General features: G+C 41.0%; 4 non-coding genes across 4 annotated transcripts; all 4 read left to right on the forward strand.

The window, feature by feature from the left end:
• The first annotated feature begins 3,359 nt into the window (after nucleotides 1–3,359).
• Nucleotides 3,360–3,466, forward strand: LOC118487070. The gene has a single exon (XR_004880236.1). It is a non-coding gene; the product is annotated as a small nucleolar RNA Z107/R87 (small nucleolar RNA).
• Nucleotides 3,467–3,555: 89 nt separating this feature from the next.
• On the forward strand, nucleotides 3,556–3,655 carry LOC118486846. Its single transcript, XR_004880013.1, has one exon. It is a non-coding gene; the product is annotated as a small nucleolar RNA R30/Z108 (small nucleolar RNA).
• Nucleotides 3,656–3,710: 55 nt separating this feature from the next.
• LOC118487072 lies at nucleotides 3,711–3,809 on the forward strand. The gene has a single exon (XR_004880238.1). It is a non-coding gene; the product is annotated as a small nucleolar RNA Z107/R87 (small nucleolar RNA).
• Nucleotides 3,810–3,865: 56 nt separating this feature from the next.
• LOC118487068 lies at nucleotides 3,866–3,958 on the forward strand. The gene has a single exon (XR_004880234.1). It is a non-coding gene; the product is annotated as a small nucleolar RNA snoR31/Z110/Z27 (small nucleolar RNA).
• Nucleotides 3,959–13,440: the final 9,482 nt, after the last annotated feature.

Consider the following 13,440-nt stretch of genomic DNA (forward strand, 5'->3'; position numbering starts at 1 on the left):
TAAGTGAACAAATATAAACAAACACAATTGAACATTAGTGAACACAAACAACCAAGTCTAATATAGTACAGTTTATCCGAAAACACATCTAAATTTGGGTTCATATATGCTAAAATTAAGTAGGTTTTTATATAAATATTAAGTAACGATTTAAGAAAAATTTTAAAATTTTATTTTTTTACTAGAAAACTTAATTACTTATTAGTTATATATTTATATAAGTAGTTGGAAAAGCTAATATTCATATAAATATAATTATTTATGTATTTACTAAAATTTAAATGAACGTTCACGAACATAAATGAACGAACATAAACGAACGTTCACGAACATTAATGAATGAACAAAAGGTGTGTTCATGTTCGTTTGTTTATTAAATAAACGAACATAAACAAACTTCCCCCCGAACAAGTTCACGAACAGTTCATGAACGTTCGGTCATTTATAGGCCTAGTTATTGCTCACCCCTAAGTGCATAGCGCAATCAATTTCTTCTCTTTTTCTGTGTCTTTAACTCCTATCTTGTATAAATGCTTCCGGTGCTTTGTTTAGCTTCCGAAAACCCTCCGTTAAGATTCAAAAAACCATTCATTATGCTTCAAGTACCTGCAAATCATATGAAACTCAAATTAACCATGTTTCATGCTAATAAAAACTTAAAACCACACAATTAAACATAGAGTAAACTGCCAAAATCATCCCTAAGGTTTGGATACAATTGCCAGATTCATCCAAAAAGTTTTTTTTTTCTTAACTGGACCACCGAGGTTTCAAAATCATTGCCAAATACATCCACTTTTCTAACTATGTTAAAAACTAGGGCTGTAAACGAACCGAACGTTCAGTGAATAGTTCGTGAACCGTTCGGCGGGAAGTTCGTTTATGTTCGTTCGTTTAGTAAATGAATGAACACAACAAGAAATTCCGTTCGTTAAGTTAAATGAACGAACTTGAATAGAGGTTGCGTTCGTTTATGTTCGTGAGCGTTTGGTAATGGGTTCATTTATGCTCGCTCGTTAATGTTTATTTGTGTTCGTTCGTTTAAAGGTTTTTATATGTTTATTTTTGTTTTACTGTTTCTAGTTTGTAAAATTTTGAAACCCTATTTATCTTATATGCCTCCCACAACATCCGCTCATTTCACTATTTTAATTTTAGTTTGTGTTAAAGCTTAATAAACTCTTAATTTTCTGTTAATCATGTTTCTGATAATTATGCTATGTGTTTATTTATTTTTTGTGGCTTCTTCGTAATGTTTGCGATGAAAATGCAGATTTTATTCTAAAACGAATATTGTATTCATTTGTGTTCATAAACGTCGTCTGCGTACATTTATGTCCATGAACATTTGTTAGAGTTCATTTGCGTTTGGTAAGTGTTTGTGAACAGTTCACGAACATGTTCGTTTCCTTAATGAACGAACACGAACAAGAAATCTCGTTTGGTAAGCGTTCGTAAACAGTTCATGAACAAAGTTGTTCCTTAACGAACAAACACGAGCAAGGCCTTGTTCGTGTTCGTTCGATTCATTTACAACCCTATTAAAAACTAATGTTAAATGAGAGGTATTTTGGTCAAGTATCTTCATTTAATTAGTTTTTCAAGTTTTTTAACATGTTTTCTAGTATTGATATCTTTGTTTATAAATTAGAACATGAAATAAATTTTATGGTTTATTTCAAATAATGATTACGGACTGTTTTAAAACGTAATATTTTATGTGGACAATTGATACAATCGACTAACTATGTGTATTTTTTTTGAAAGGCACTACAACAAGATGCTGAAGAAGTATACGACATATATTACCTTTTTTGCTGCTTGAAAAGCTCATTCCATTTACACTCTGCAGTACCTCTTTCACTGTATCGCACCTGTCACCATTTGGGATTTTAAGCCACCGTAAATCTGCTGCCATATCGAACCTACAACTGAGCATCTGATTAAAATGTGATTCGCTATCTCCTCTCAAGCACTGCACATCGAGCACAACGTATTCTAAATATGGATTCCCTCCTCGCCAAGGCGCTTGCTGTTGGAATTTTACCCTCATTGGCTCTCCACGCAAACATATTTGCTTTTGGCGTTGCCATTTTGTTTCAATGGAAATCACTAGCTGCTGAATTCATATCCAAACGGTCCGATAGATCCTTTCTTATCAGCTTTACCTGTTGGAAACTTACCGATTTGCTAACGAACGAAACCGTAATTGAAACACCAGAAAATTGAAACGTGTCAAAAAAATATTTTCATTTATTAGTATAGTAAGAAGTAAGATAGATGACCAGGGTCGTTCCAACATTTTTAGAGGGCCTAAGCTAACTTAAAAGTCGAGGCCCTTTAAATTTTTATAGTTCACAAAAAAAAAAAAATGCGTCTACTTTTGTTGAGATACTAGATGACCTAAAATTCATCAATGGCTTTGTTTTTGGTTTATTAAAAATAAAAGAAATCGTATTTTAACTAAAAACACCCATTTCGATAGATATTTTATAAAACACCATTTTGGTGAAAAGTTTTCTCCACACCTCCCATTTGATAAAAAAACACTCTTATTCTTTTTTTTTACTCCCATTTGACATGAACTTAAAATGTTACAGTAATCAAGTATTTAGTACCCATGACTTTATAGCCTAATGGTATCTTGAGGTGAGATAAGACTTTGGGCCAATAGGTTCTGGGTTCGATTCTCACAAGGGGGTTTTTTTCATATTTATTGGGTTTCCTCCTGAATTGGTGTATAGGCATTATGCCTAGTGGAGATGGATATGATTGGGTGGTTCTGCTGGTGGCATGATGATACTCCAGTGGTCCGTCAGTGATCCAAATTTGTCGTTCAAAAAAAAAGTATTTAGTGCAAATAATAATAATAATAATAATAATAATAATATAAACTAGTTCAATCTTATTCTTTTTTTTTTTAACTTATACCGCGAGTTAAAACATGTGACGTTTAATCCAAACCCTAATTACCCATGGCTTTATAGCCTAGTGGTATCTTGGGGGTGAGATAAGACTTTGGGCCAATAGGTTCTGGGTTCGATTCTCACAAGGGGGTTTTTTCCATATTTATTGGGTTTCCTCATGAATTGGTGTATAGGCATTATGCCTAGTGGAGATGGATATGATCGGGTGGCTCCGTTGGTGGCACGATGATACTCCAGCGGTCCGTCAGTGATCCAAATTTGCCGTTAAAAAAAAAAAAAAAAAAAAAATCCAAACCCTAATTTTCATCTTATAAAAGCCCACCCACCCCTTCCACAACAATCCGCCACCATCATCTTCTTCTTCTACACCCAAACACCACCACTACGCAGTGATCTTTTCTTGTTTACATGTTTTACTAATAAATAGTTATAGATCGCAATGACGACTTGCAAAATTCAAGCTCAACAGACCGGAATGCAGGCTTATCTCTTTACACAGATCTGTTTGCGTGTCGATATTCCCGCTGAACTGAGCGATCTTCTCTTTTCATTTTTTCAATCCATCGATTTTCAATATTTTATTATCTTAATTAATTAGTTTTAATTGTTTTATTTGGTTGATGTTTGTGGGAATTGCGATGAGGATACAAAGCTCCCTCTTCTGAATTAGACTGAGGAAACTCTGCTGGCAGAATCGAACCAACTTTAAAATCATGCCATCTGAGCAATTTCTTCCCCACATCCATCAATAGTTTTTATTATTAATGTTTTGTTACTCCGATAGATTGCAGTGATGACCTCAGAAAAATTCAAGCTCAACAGACCGGAATGCAGGATTCTTAACTGAGTTTTGCGTGTCGATAACCCGCTCACTGAGCAGTCTTTCTTTCTTTCATTCTTTTTTTTTTTTTTTTTTTTTTGTAAGATTTTGTTAGTCTGTCATCAAATGATTATAAATTAATTTAATCTTAGGACACCATTGGACACAACTTATAGTTGTGGGTGAGAATACTCTTATTTATGATGATGACAGCATACCTTTTTCATGTATTAACACCGAAATTAAATTAATCTTATGACGCTAAGGCTCAGCATTTGGTTGTTGGTGAGAATACCTTGGCATTTTGAAGATTGGTTGTTACAGACTATGTAACACCGAAATAGACACTCGATAGAAATTTAATAGTTATTGGATGGATTTTATTTCTCTTATTGACTCTCACTACTCCTAACTTAACACTTTGTGTTGAGTGGTTTTTGGCCTTCTTTTTTTTCTTTTAGGAGCATATTCACGTTCGGTCATTTATAATTCACAAAGTGGTAGCCTAATATCACTAATAACACAAGTCAAACAGTAAGAAATGTTCACTTGTGGAGTGACACAACACACAAAGTGTTAAGTTGAAGTGGTGCGAGTCAAAGTGATAGTTGTGAGCGGTCAACACTCAATAGTTGAGAGTGATAAAATCCAATAACCCATTTAAATGACTTATCAACTATAAACATGTCTCCTTTTAAAATGAGTATACATAAACGGATTGCGCTCATGGCTTGGTTTGTTCAGCCTGACTCGAATCTGAATTTTTTAATGAACCCAAACCCAAAAATCGTGTCATGCATAAGAACACATATCGATCTGTTCAACCCGATTTTTTTTTTCAGCAAATTATATATTAAAATTAACATCTACAACAAAAAACAAAAATTTATATAATAAAATTACACTAAAATCATAAAATCTCATGTCAATTTCTCTTAGCCTAAAATACATATCTAATTTTATTTATGACATCAAATATATATTAAAATTAAGACCCGACTAGGTTGACTCAAACCTAATCCGTTTAGCTTAACGGGTTTGCGAGATCAACCTGAAATGACCCAAACCCTTTTAGCCTTAACCCAAACTTGTAAATTTTGTGTTAGATTTGAATCGTGTCAGAATTTCACACCCATATCAGGACAGTATCTAAAATGCTAGAGGAACATAACACAAATGAGAGAGGAGAAGTTTTTTTTGTCAAAGGAAGATGTCAAACAACATACAATGGCTCATATAAATGACAAATTAAAACATGAACCTTTTGAGGGAGAACAAGTTTTAGATGTTGTTTTGTTAGCCAAGCAAATTAAGCCATTCATCAAGTAAAGCTTCACTATTATAGGGATTTTATATTGGGAGGAATGAGTATGTTATGGATGGTAAATTAGACATCGGAGATACAGTCAAAAGTAAAAAACTTCATATGTATTCCGTTTCACGTTAAAAAATAAATTGTTATATAGATGAACCACTCTATGGAAAGTCATGAAGAACATAATACATATTTAAATTTAACTATTTGTATCATGAGATAATATGATGAAGTTTAAACAAGGGAATGTCTTGGGTTCAAGTCACACAGACGACAAGGGATTTGAAGAATTTAGCCGTTAAAAAAATGATGAAATTATTTGATATATGAGAAAAGAATGTTTTAGGGTAGTGGCGGTATAAATTAGGTGTTTTTGGGTAACAAATAGGAGTGGTGTGACTGCACAATTGAAGGGTACCAAGGTACCTTAGGGTAGGGGTTTGAATTTCAGACACGACCCGAAAATCTGACACGAACCTAACATGAAATTCGCGGGTTTAGGTTTAGTCTACACGGGTTCGGGTCAGTTTCGGGTTAAACCCGCAAACCCATTTAGGTTAACGGGTCGGGTTTGGGTCAACCTGGTCAGGTTGGCGGGTTGACCCGTTTAACACATTTATACTATATTAAATTTTTTTACAATATATTTTATGTTATAAATTAAATGAGGTGTGTATTTTATGCCATTGAAGGGGTATGGTCCCAGATCTCGCGTCAGCATCGACCGTGAGTGACCATTACCCTTATCAAAAACCCCACTAGCTAACAACCTACTTGTGTCCGTGCGGGAACGCATCGACACAGTGGTTGAATCCAATCTGTCCAGTGATGGAGGAGGACTTACCTGGAATATGAGAACGGTAAGGTGATGCGGCATAGCATCACATCTGGTGTATGAAAACGGAAGTATTCACAGCGATGCGGCCTGGCACCGCGTCCAGTGAACACTTCTATCAATACAAGGAAGCTGCGACAGTCACCACAGGCGACGATGCGGCTGGCACCACGTCTCGCGTATTTCTTGATCGCAAGCAAGGGACGCGGTAACATCAGATGTTACCGCAGGCAGCGATGCGGCTCGCACCGCATCCTATACGCCCAACAAGTGGGACTGACACCACAGTGCAAGTAGCACCGATGACAGTCATCTGTCAGGGCTACGTAAGTAACAGACTGACGTGGCGTAACCTCCACACCCGACAAGCCTGACACACCGACAAAGGTGCAGCATGTCGTCAGTCTGTCCATCATCCTCCTCCTTCACTCCTCGGCTATAAATACCAACCCCAAACCAGGTTTGAGGTATCTCTTCACAACTCTCTCACTACTACTACTATTATACTTTGCTTCCCAAGCAGATTACTGATTCTCACGCCGGAGAGTGGTAACAAGGAGCACCCCCCACCCCATCCTCCTTGTTACGAGTCACGGTTTGTTTCCTTGTGCAGGAGATCGACCCACCGGTGATCCAGCCAGCGATCCTCGAGAGGAAGGGATTAACCCTTCTTGACGAGATCAGTGAGTTAACCCTGCCCGGTTAATCATTGTTTCATCATTGGCGCCCACCGCTACTCTTAGCACTTTTTAAACCATCCTTTTCCCTCTCACAAGATCATGACTGATCACCAAAACAACACTGCGGATAACCAAAATCCCACAAACCTAGGTCCGGTAGGGGTCAATCCCTCAACCTCGCAACCCGGACACATCGGCACGTCGACGCAAAGGGGCCCATCCCTTACGTTCGGACATGACTTATCACAGTACGTAGCTGTGATCCCACCAGGCACGGACCTTCATACCTGGTATGACCAGCAGGCAGCCTCCTGACTGCAACATACAACCGCGCTTGTGCGGAAGCGCAAATACAAGCTGGGCATACCCCAGCACCTCACACCCTTGCCGACCGTATTCTACAATACGAAGGCAGGGTACATTCACGTCCAGCTTCGAGAAACAGACGTGAAGACCGCGGATCATCTTACTGTGAGGTCCGCACAATAAACGAGGACGATTTCTCGTACGGGTCCCACACCAGGGGACCAGTGCATACCCGCCTAGGTCCTTACGTTGAGGACAGGCGACGGTCCGCATCCCGACATGGCTCTGGAATTCAGAGCCGGTTGGGCCCGCAACCGTATACCGAAGGGTATGGTCGTACCGACCCGGACGACCATACATATATCAGGGATTCACATGACACCAGCAGCAGACCGGGAGGACGCAACTATGTCCCTCCCACTCATCCCCGCAACACATACCTCAGGGCCTCAAAACACCCTGAGAACCAGCCATACAGGCCAAAAGCTGCGGCTGAAAATTCCAAATTCGCCCCGCGAATTGCCCACGCCCATGTTACCACAACAAAATTCCCATTCAATGTCGGGAAATACAACGGTTCGTCCGACCCGGACGACCACATGAATGTTTTCATGGGCGCAGGGTGCAACGGCCTGTGGGACGAACCCACCTGGTGCAATTTTTTCCCCCAGACCCTCACGGGCCTGGCCAGGGAATGGTTCGATTCTTTGCCAGTGGGATCACTGGCCTCATTCGAGGACTTGCATGCAAAGTTCCTCGCTCATTTCAGCCAGCAACGACGTCACGTACGTGATTCATTGGACGTCATGAATATCTGGCGAAGGGACGACGAATCTCTAGAAGCATTCGTCGTCCGGTACAATAAAGAGTGCCTAGAGATAGGTGACGTGCAAGACCAAATGGCACGGAACCATTTCATCAAGGCCGTTAGGGACAGGCAGATGGTTATGACCATCTCTGGCAAGGAGGGCTTGCCTAAAAAATGGGAAGATATCATGGCCGCGGTCAAGACATACGCCCAGATGCAGCGGTCTCTCGAACCGCATGTGGCAAAGGCACAGCCCCAAGCCGACACCTCCCACCAAGGGTCCAAGCGTAACAATAAACGCAACCGGGACGTTGGAAATCGCGATATTTCCAAACCATACTTCCCACGGACCAACCCGTTCGACCCAAGGAACTACAACCCCCAACGGGACAACCAGGCACCAAAGAAAGATTCTCGGGACCGCAACTGGACCGAGATCACTGTGTCGCCAAGCGAAGTCCTTCTTACGGACGCACAGCTCTTGCGACCGGCCCAACCGATGAAGTCCAAGAAAAATCAGAATCTCACACTCTATTGTGAGTATCACAAGGACTCGGGCCACACCACAAACAACTGCATCAGTCTCCGGCTGGAGATTGAGCGAGCCTTAAAAGAGGGGAAACTACAACATCTTTTGCCTGGTGGGCAGAAACCCACCAAGCGCATCACCACTCATGGCGAACGCACCTCCTCCGGGAAGAAAACCATGTACGTGGCCTCCACCCACATGATCAACGGAGGTAAAGGTAGGCCGCACAAAGCGGCGAGAAGGCCGGACAATGACTGGAAAGACGAGCAAGTCGTCTTTCCAAAAGTCCGAGGCGGACCGCGCGACAGGCGTGCCGTCGTTATTACAGGCCAACTGGCGCATTACTGCACCGAGCGTCTATTCATCGACCCGGGCAGTACTTCTGATATAATCTACGAACAATTCTTCAACCAGTTCGACCAGGAGGACAAAGATCGGTTGCAGGCAGTAGATTACCCGTTGGCCGGGTCACGCCTTGTCCCCGACCACCAAAGCGCACCTGAAGCAGCTTCTCTTCAGGAACCAAGACATTTTCGCATGGACACCCGCAGACATGACAGGGGTCCCACGTGATATCGCGCAACATCACTTGAATACCTTGCCAAGTATCAAGTCGGTGATCCAAGGCCAACGCCACCTTGAATCCGCTAAAAACCAGGCGATGCAAGACCAGGTCGAGGAACTGCTCTCCGCAGGCATCCTGCGGGAAGTTAAATACCAGACTTGGTTATCCAACCCAGTCATGGTAGAGAAACCATCCGAGGGCTGGCGCATGTGCGTCGATTACAAGGACCTCAACAAAGCCTGTCTCAAGGATTGTTACGCACTTCCAGAAATCGACGAAAAGTTCGATAATCTCGCACCATTCAGGTGGAAGTGTTTCCTCGATTGCTACAAAGGTTACCATCAGGTACAAATGGCAATCGAGGATGAAGATAAAACGGCATTCCGCACTCCTACCGGGAATTACTGTTATACCAAAATGCCGTTTGAGTTGCGCAACGCGGGCGCAACCTACCAAAAACTGATGAACGACACTTTCCGCGGGCAAATAAGCAAAAGTGTCGAAATCTACATGGACGACCTAGTCGTCATGAGCATGGCGGAAGATACCATGCTCACAGATATCGAAAGAACATTCCAGACTCTGCGAAGCGTTAACATAAAGCTCAATCCAGGGAAATGCTCGTTTGAAATGGAAGAAGGAAAATTCCTTGGGTTCATCGTGACTAAAGATAGATTCAAGGTAAACCCGGAAAAAGTTCAGGCGATCGAGCGCATGCCATCGCTTTCAACAATGAAAGATATGCAGCGATTGGCCGGCATGCTAGCCGCACTCAACAGATTCTTAGCCAACCATGCAGCTAAGTCTTACCCTTTCATCAAGACCCTGCGGAACTGTTTAAAGAAAGAACAATTCTAGTGGACCGCAGAGGCTGAGAACGCTTTCCGAGAAATGAAGGAGTGTTTGATACAACTCCCAACTTTAACCGCACCACACAAGGATGAGCCACTCATATTATACCTATCTGCCGCGGACAACGCGGTAGGTGCGGTATTGATAGTGGAGCGGGAGGGGGTTCAAACACCCATCTATTACATCAGCAAGATGCTCAACGACCCAGAGACGAGATATTCAATAATGGAGAAGTTGGTATTAGCATTGGTGCACGCTTCACGACGGTTGCGACGCTACTTCGCAAATCATGTCATCACAGTGCTAACCAATTACAGGATCGGCCCGATCCTATCCAAACCTGACATCTCTGGGAGGTTAGCAAAATGGGCAATAGAGCTGGGCGCGCACACGCTGAACTATAAACCGCGCCCCGCGATTAAAGGCCAAATCTTAGCTGATTTCGCCACCGAAATACCGGTGAATCGCATCCAAGAATGCGAAGAAGCACAAAACCCTGCACCAACACCATCTTCCTCAGAAACATGGGCACTATTCACCGATGGTGCCTCCAACGAGGAAGGTGCAGGCGCAAGTCTGCGACTCGTCAGCCCTGATGGTCAAGAGCTTACATATGCAATCCGCCTCGATTTCAAAAGCACAAATAACAAGGCAGAATATGAGGCCCTACTGGCAGGACTACGTTTAGCAGTCAAACTCGGCGTGCAACATCTGGAAGCACACGTCGATTCTTTTTTGGTTGCAGGACAGATACGCGGCGACTATGCCGCAAAGGGGGATATCATGATCCTCTACCTCGAGCAAGCCCTGCAACTAACATCAAAGTTCACTTCATTTAATATCCGACATATTAACAGAAGTGAAAACAAATCCGTGGATGCACTCTCAAAACTTGCATCCACCAGCTTCCAACACCTAGCAAAGGAGATACGCATCGAAATTCTACAAAATCCTTCAGTACCCCTGCGCCAGGTCAATGTCATCCAATACGGCACAACATCTTGGATGACACCAATTATTGCATATTTGCAATCAGGTGTGACTCCCGAAAGCAAGTCAGAGGCACGCAAGCTACAATACAAAGCATGCCATTATCAAATGGGAGACGGTATCTTATACCGCAAATCATACCTAGGGCCACTCCTACGATGCGTCAACCCCCAGGATGCCACATACCTCATCAGAGAGATACACGAGGGTATGTGCGGCATACACGCAGGACCACGCATGGTAGTGGCCAAAATCATGAATGCTGGGTACTACTGGCCTGGCATGCACCTGGACTGTCACGACCCCCGACCCCATCCTGGACGGAATCGGGCGCCGCGAGCAGTCCAGCGGTACCGGTGGTTATTTTTGAAAAACATTGCAACGGAAATTTCATCAGGACCGTGAGTTAGGAAAAATATCAGAGTTTAGAAACACCGGATTTTATTTAAATAGATGGAATAAATTCCATTGTTACAAAGGTAGCTTTTAATAAAAACAATATTTCTTAATTTGATTTAATTAATAAAATAAGCCACTTCTTGATGCCTTCGGTGCCGGATCCAATTCTTATTCCAATGTACTGTAATTACCTGAAACGCGTTTTAAAAAGGTTTTGTCAGCGGGAAATACTGAGTGAATCATTCATTTTACTTAAAACGACACATTTGTTATAATTCACAGTATTAAGATCTTTTACATATGTTTCTGATATCAACCAACTACCCACAGTATTTGTCACTCGACCGGATCTATGACAGTGGTCATATCACCATTGGCTGCCCCAATGAATGACGTATCACTAAATTTTAGGTTCGCCCACCTAAAGTGATAAAAACAGTAGTAATGTGCACAATACCCCACATACTGGCTGTAATTTGGTGATTACATCAACTTAATCACTGTAATTATAATTCTGAAAATAATTTGGAGTATTGTAAAACAGTTGATAAAAAGAGTGTAGGTCCCCTTGATGTGTATGGATCTTCACAGAATTGTCAATCTAATCAAGAGTGCGGAATCCTCTTGATCAGAATAAGCAGAAAACAAGTAGATGAACAGAAACAGCAATTCAATCAAACCGGGTTTCTATTGATTATCAAACTTTCGTATTACAATCAATATAAAACCCTAACCACTACCAAATTCGTCCAAGCTTATGCTCTCACGAAAATACTCTCTCACACAACTGTTTTGGCTGATCAACTGATTAACTGATCCACCTAAACCCTAAAGCCTAACCTTGTTTATATAACACAAGGTTTACTAATTGGACTAGGGTTTCCTACATGGGCAAGGCCCAATTCGTTCCCCCTACATCCAATTGGGTTTAGTTTAGCAGTTTAGCCCAAACACTATTATTTCACTAATACAAAGCTAAACCCGCTAACTGTTTATCGTTTAACTAATTACAAGATATCCAAAGACCAAATCTAAGCTGTTGTCACAAATATGCACCAACAAACTCCCCCTTGACAATAGCTTCATAAAAACTTTGTCTTCGGTCAAAACTTTGTCTTCGGTCTTCTTGCAATCTTCAAGTAGTCTTGCACTGTCTTTGGTCTTTGGATAGCTTCAGCTTCAATAGCTTCAGTCAACAACAGACTGTCAGCAACAGACTCCCCCTAAGCTGATGCATCCAATCACCAAATCTTCAACACGTTAGCGTTTGAGTAAACTCCAGTTCAGCATTTGCACAGCAATCTTCAAACTCTTCACTTTGTCTGCAATATAGAAAGGAGGTTCTACCATGCATCCAATCAAACTCTCATCTTCACACTTCACAGCAACTTCTCAGCAACAAACCGCTTCAATCTGTATACTATAAAACAAACATCTCAAGAAACCATAAGAATTTTTCAACAAAGTTAAATAAATTATTATTTTTCAAGAGATAGTTAAACTGTATAATAGATTAAGCATTTTCCAATTTATCACCAACACGCAAAACTTTTTGTTCAACACACAAGAACCTGCATGATTTAAAATTTCGAACTCACTTTCTAACACCGTCTCCCCCTATCAGTAACAATTCCTCCAAGAATAACAGTTTTTCGTACATTAAGAATTTTAAACAGAAAAAGACACTATTTTTGGATTTTTATATTTTTCTGAAAGCAAGTAAATAACAAAAACAATAAACACTCTATTTTTGTGAGAATCACTGGTAAGAAGATCATATCAGCACAAGCAAACTGTTTCACACTATTAGATAATTCTTTATTTAATTTTTCGTGAAAAGCAGTTCAAGACGATTACCAGTATGTTTGTCCATTTAAACAAAATGCATGAACATTTCAAGTACCATTACCATATGATACGTTAAGGTAATTTTATTTTCTGAAATACCAGCGTGTCCCACAACAGGATATACCCCCACGATCAAGGTATGCACAAGGATTCATCGTAGTAGGTGAGTATACTGATGTCATCCTTTAAGATATCCTTACTGTGTCTAGGTCTGCATTTAAAACTGTTTTATCATGTTTTGATTGCTTAACTATGAACACCCAAATAAATACTAATCAAATCCTGGAAATATAAAAAGCACACTCTATCATGCAAGTATCTTCCCTACCACATATTTCACAAGTCCAATCCAGATTTCTGAAATCTTAACTGGGAATAGGTTGAGAAGAGAACAGAATAGATCTTTAGCAGAGATGGTATAATATACAGATCAAATGAGATTTTCTCAGTTTGATATAGGTTTCTTGGGTTTCTTTTGGGCACTAGAGGGCCTCTTTCGGGTGTATTAGATCTATAGCGCGACAACGTACAGCTAGGTCAGCATGTATCTGGATGCAGCAGAAGCT

This window comes from Helianthus annuus, chromosome 14 (genome assembly GCF_002127325.2).
Source record: "Helianthus annuus cultivar XRQ/B chromosome 14, HanXRQr2.0-SUNRISE, whole genome shotgun sequence".
NCBI lineage: Eukaryota > Viridiplantae > Streptophyta > Magnoliopsida > Asterales > Asteraceae > Helianthus > Helianthus annuus.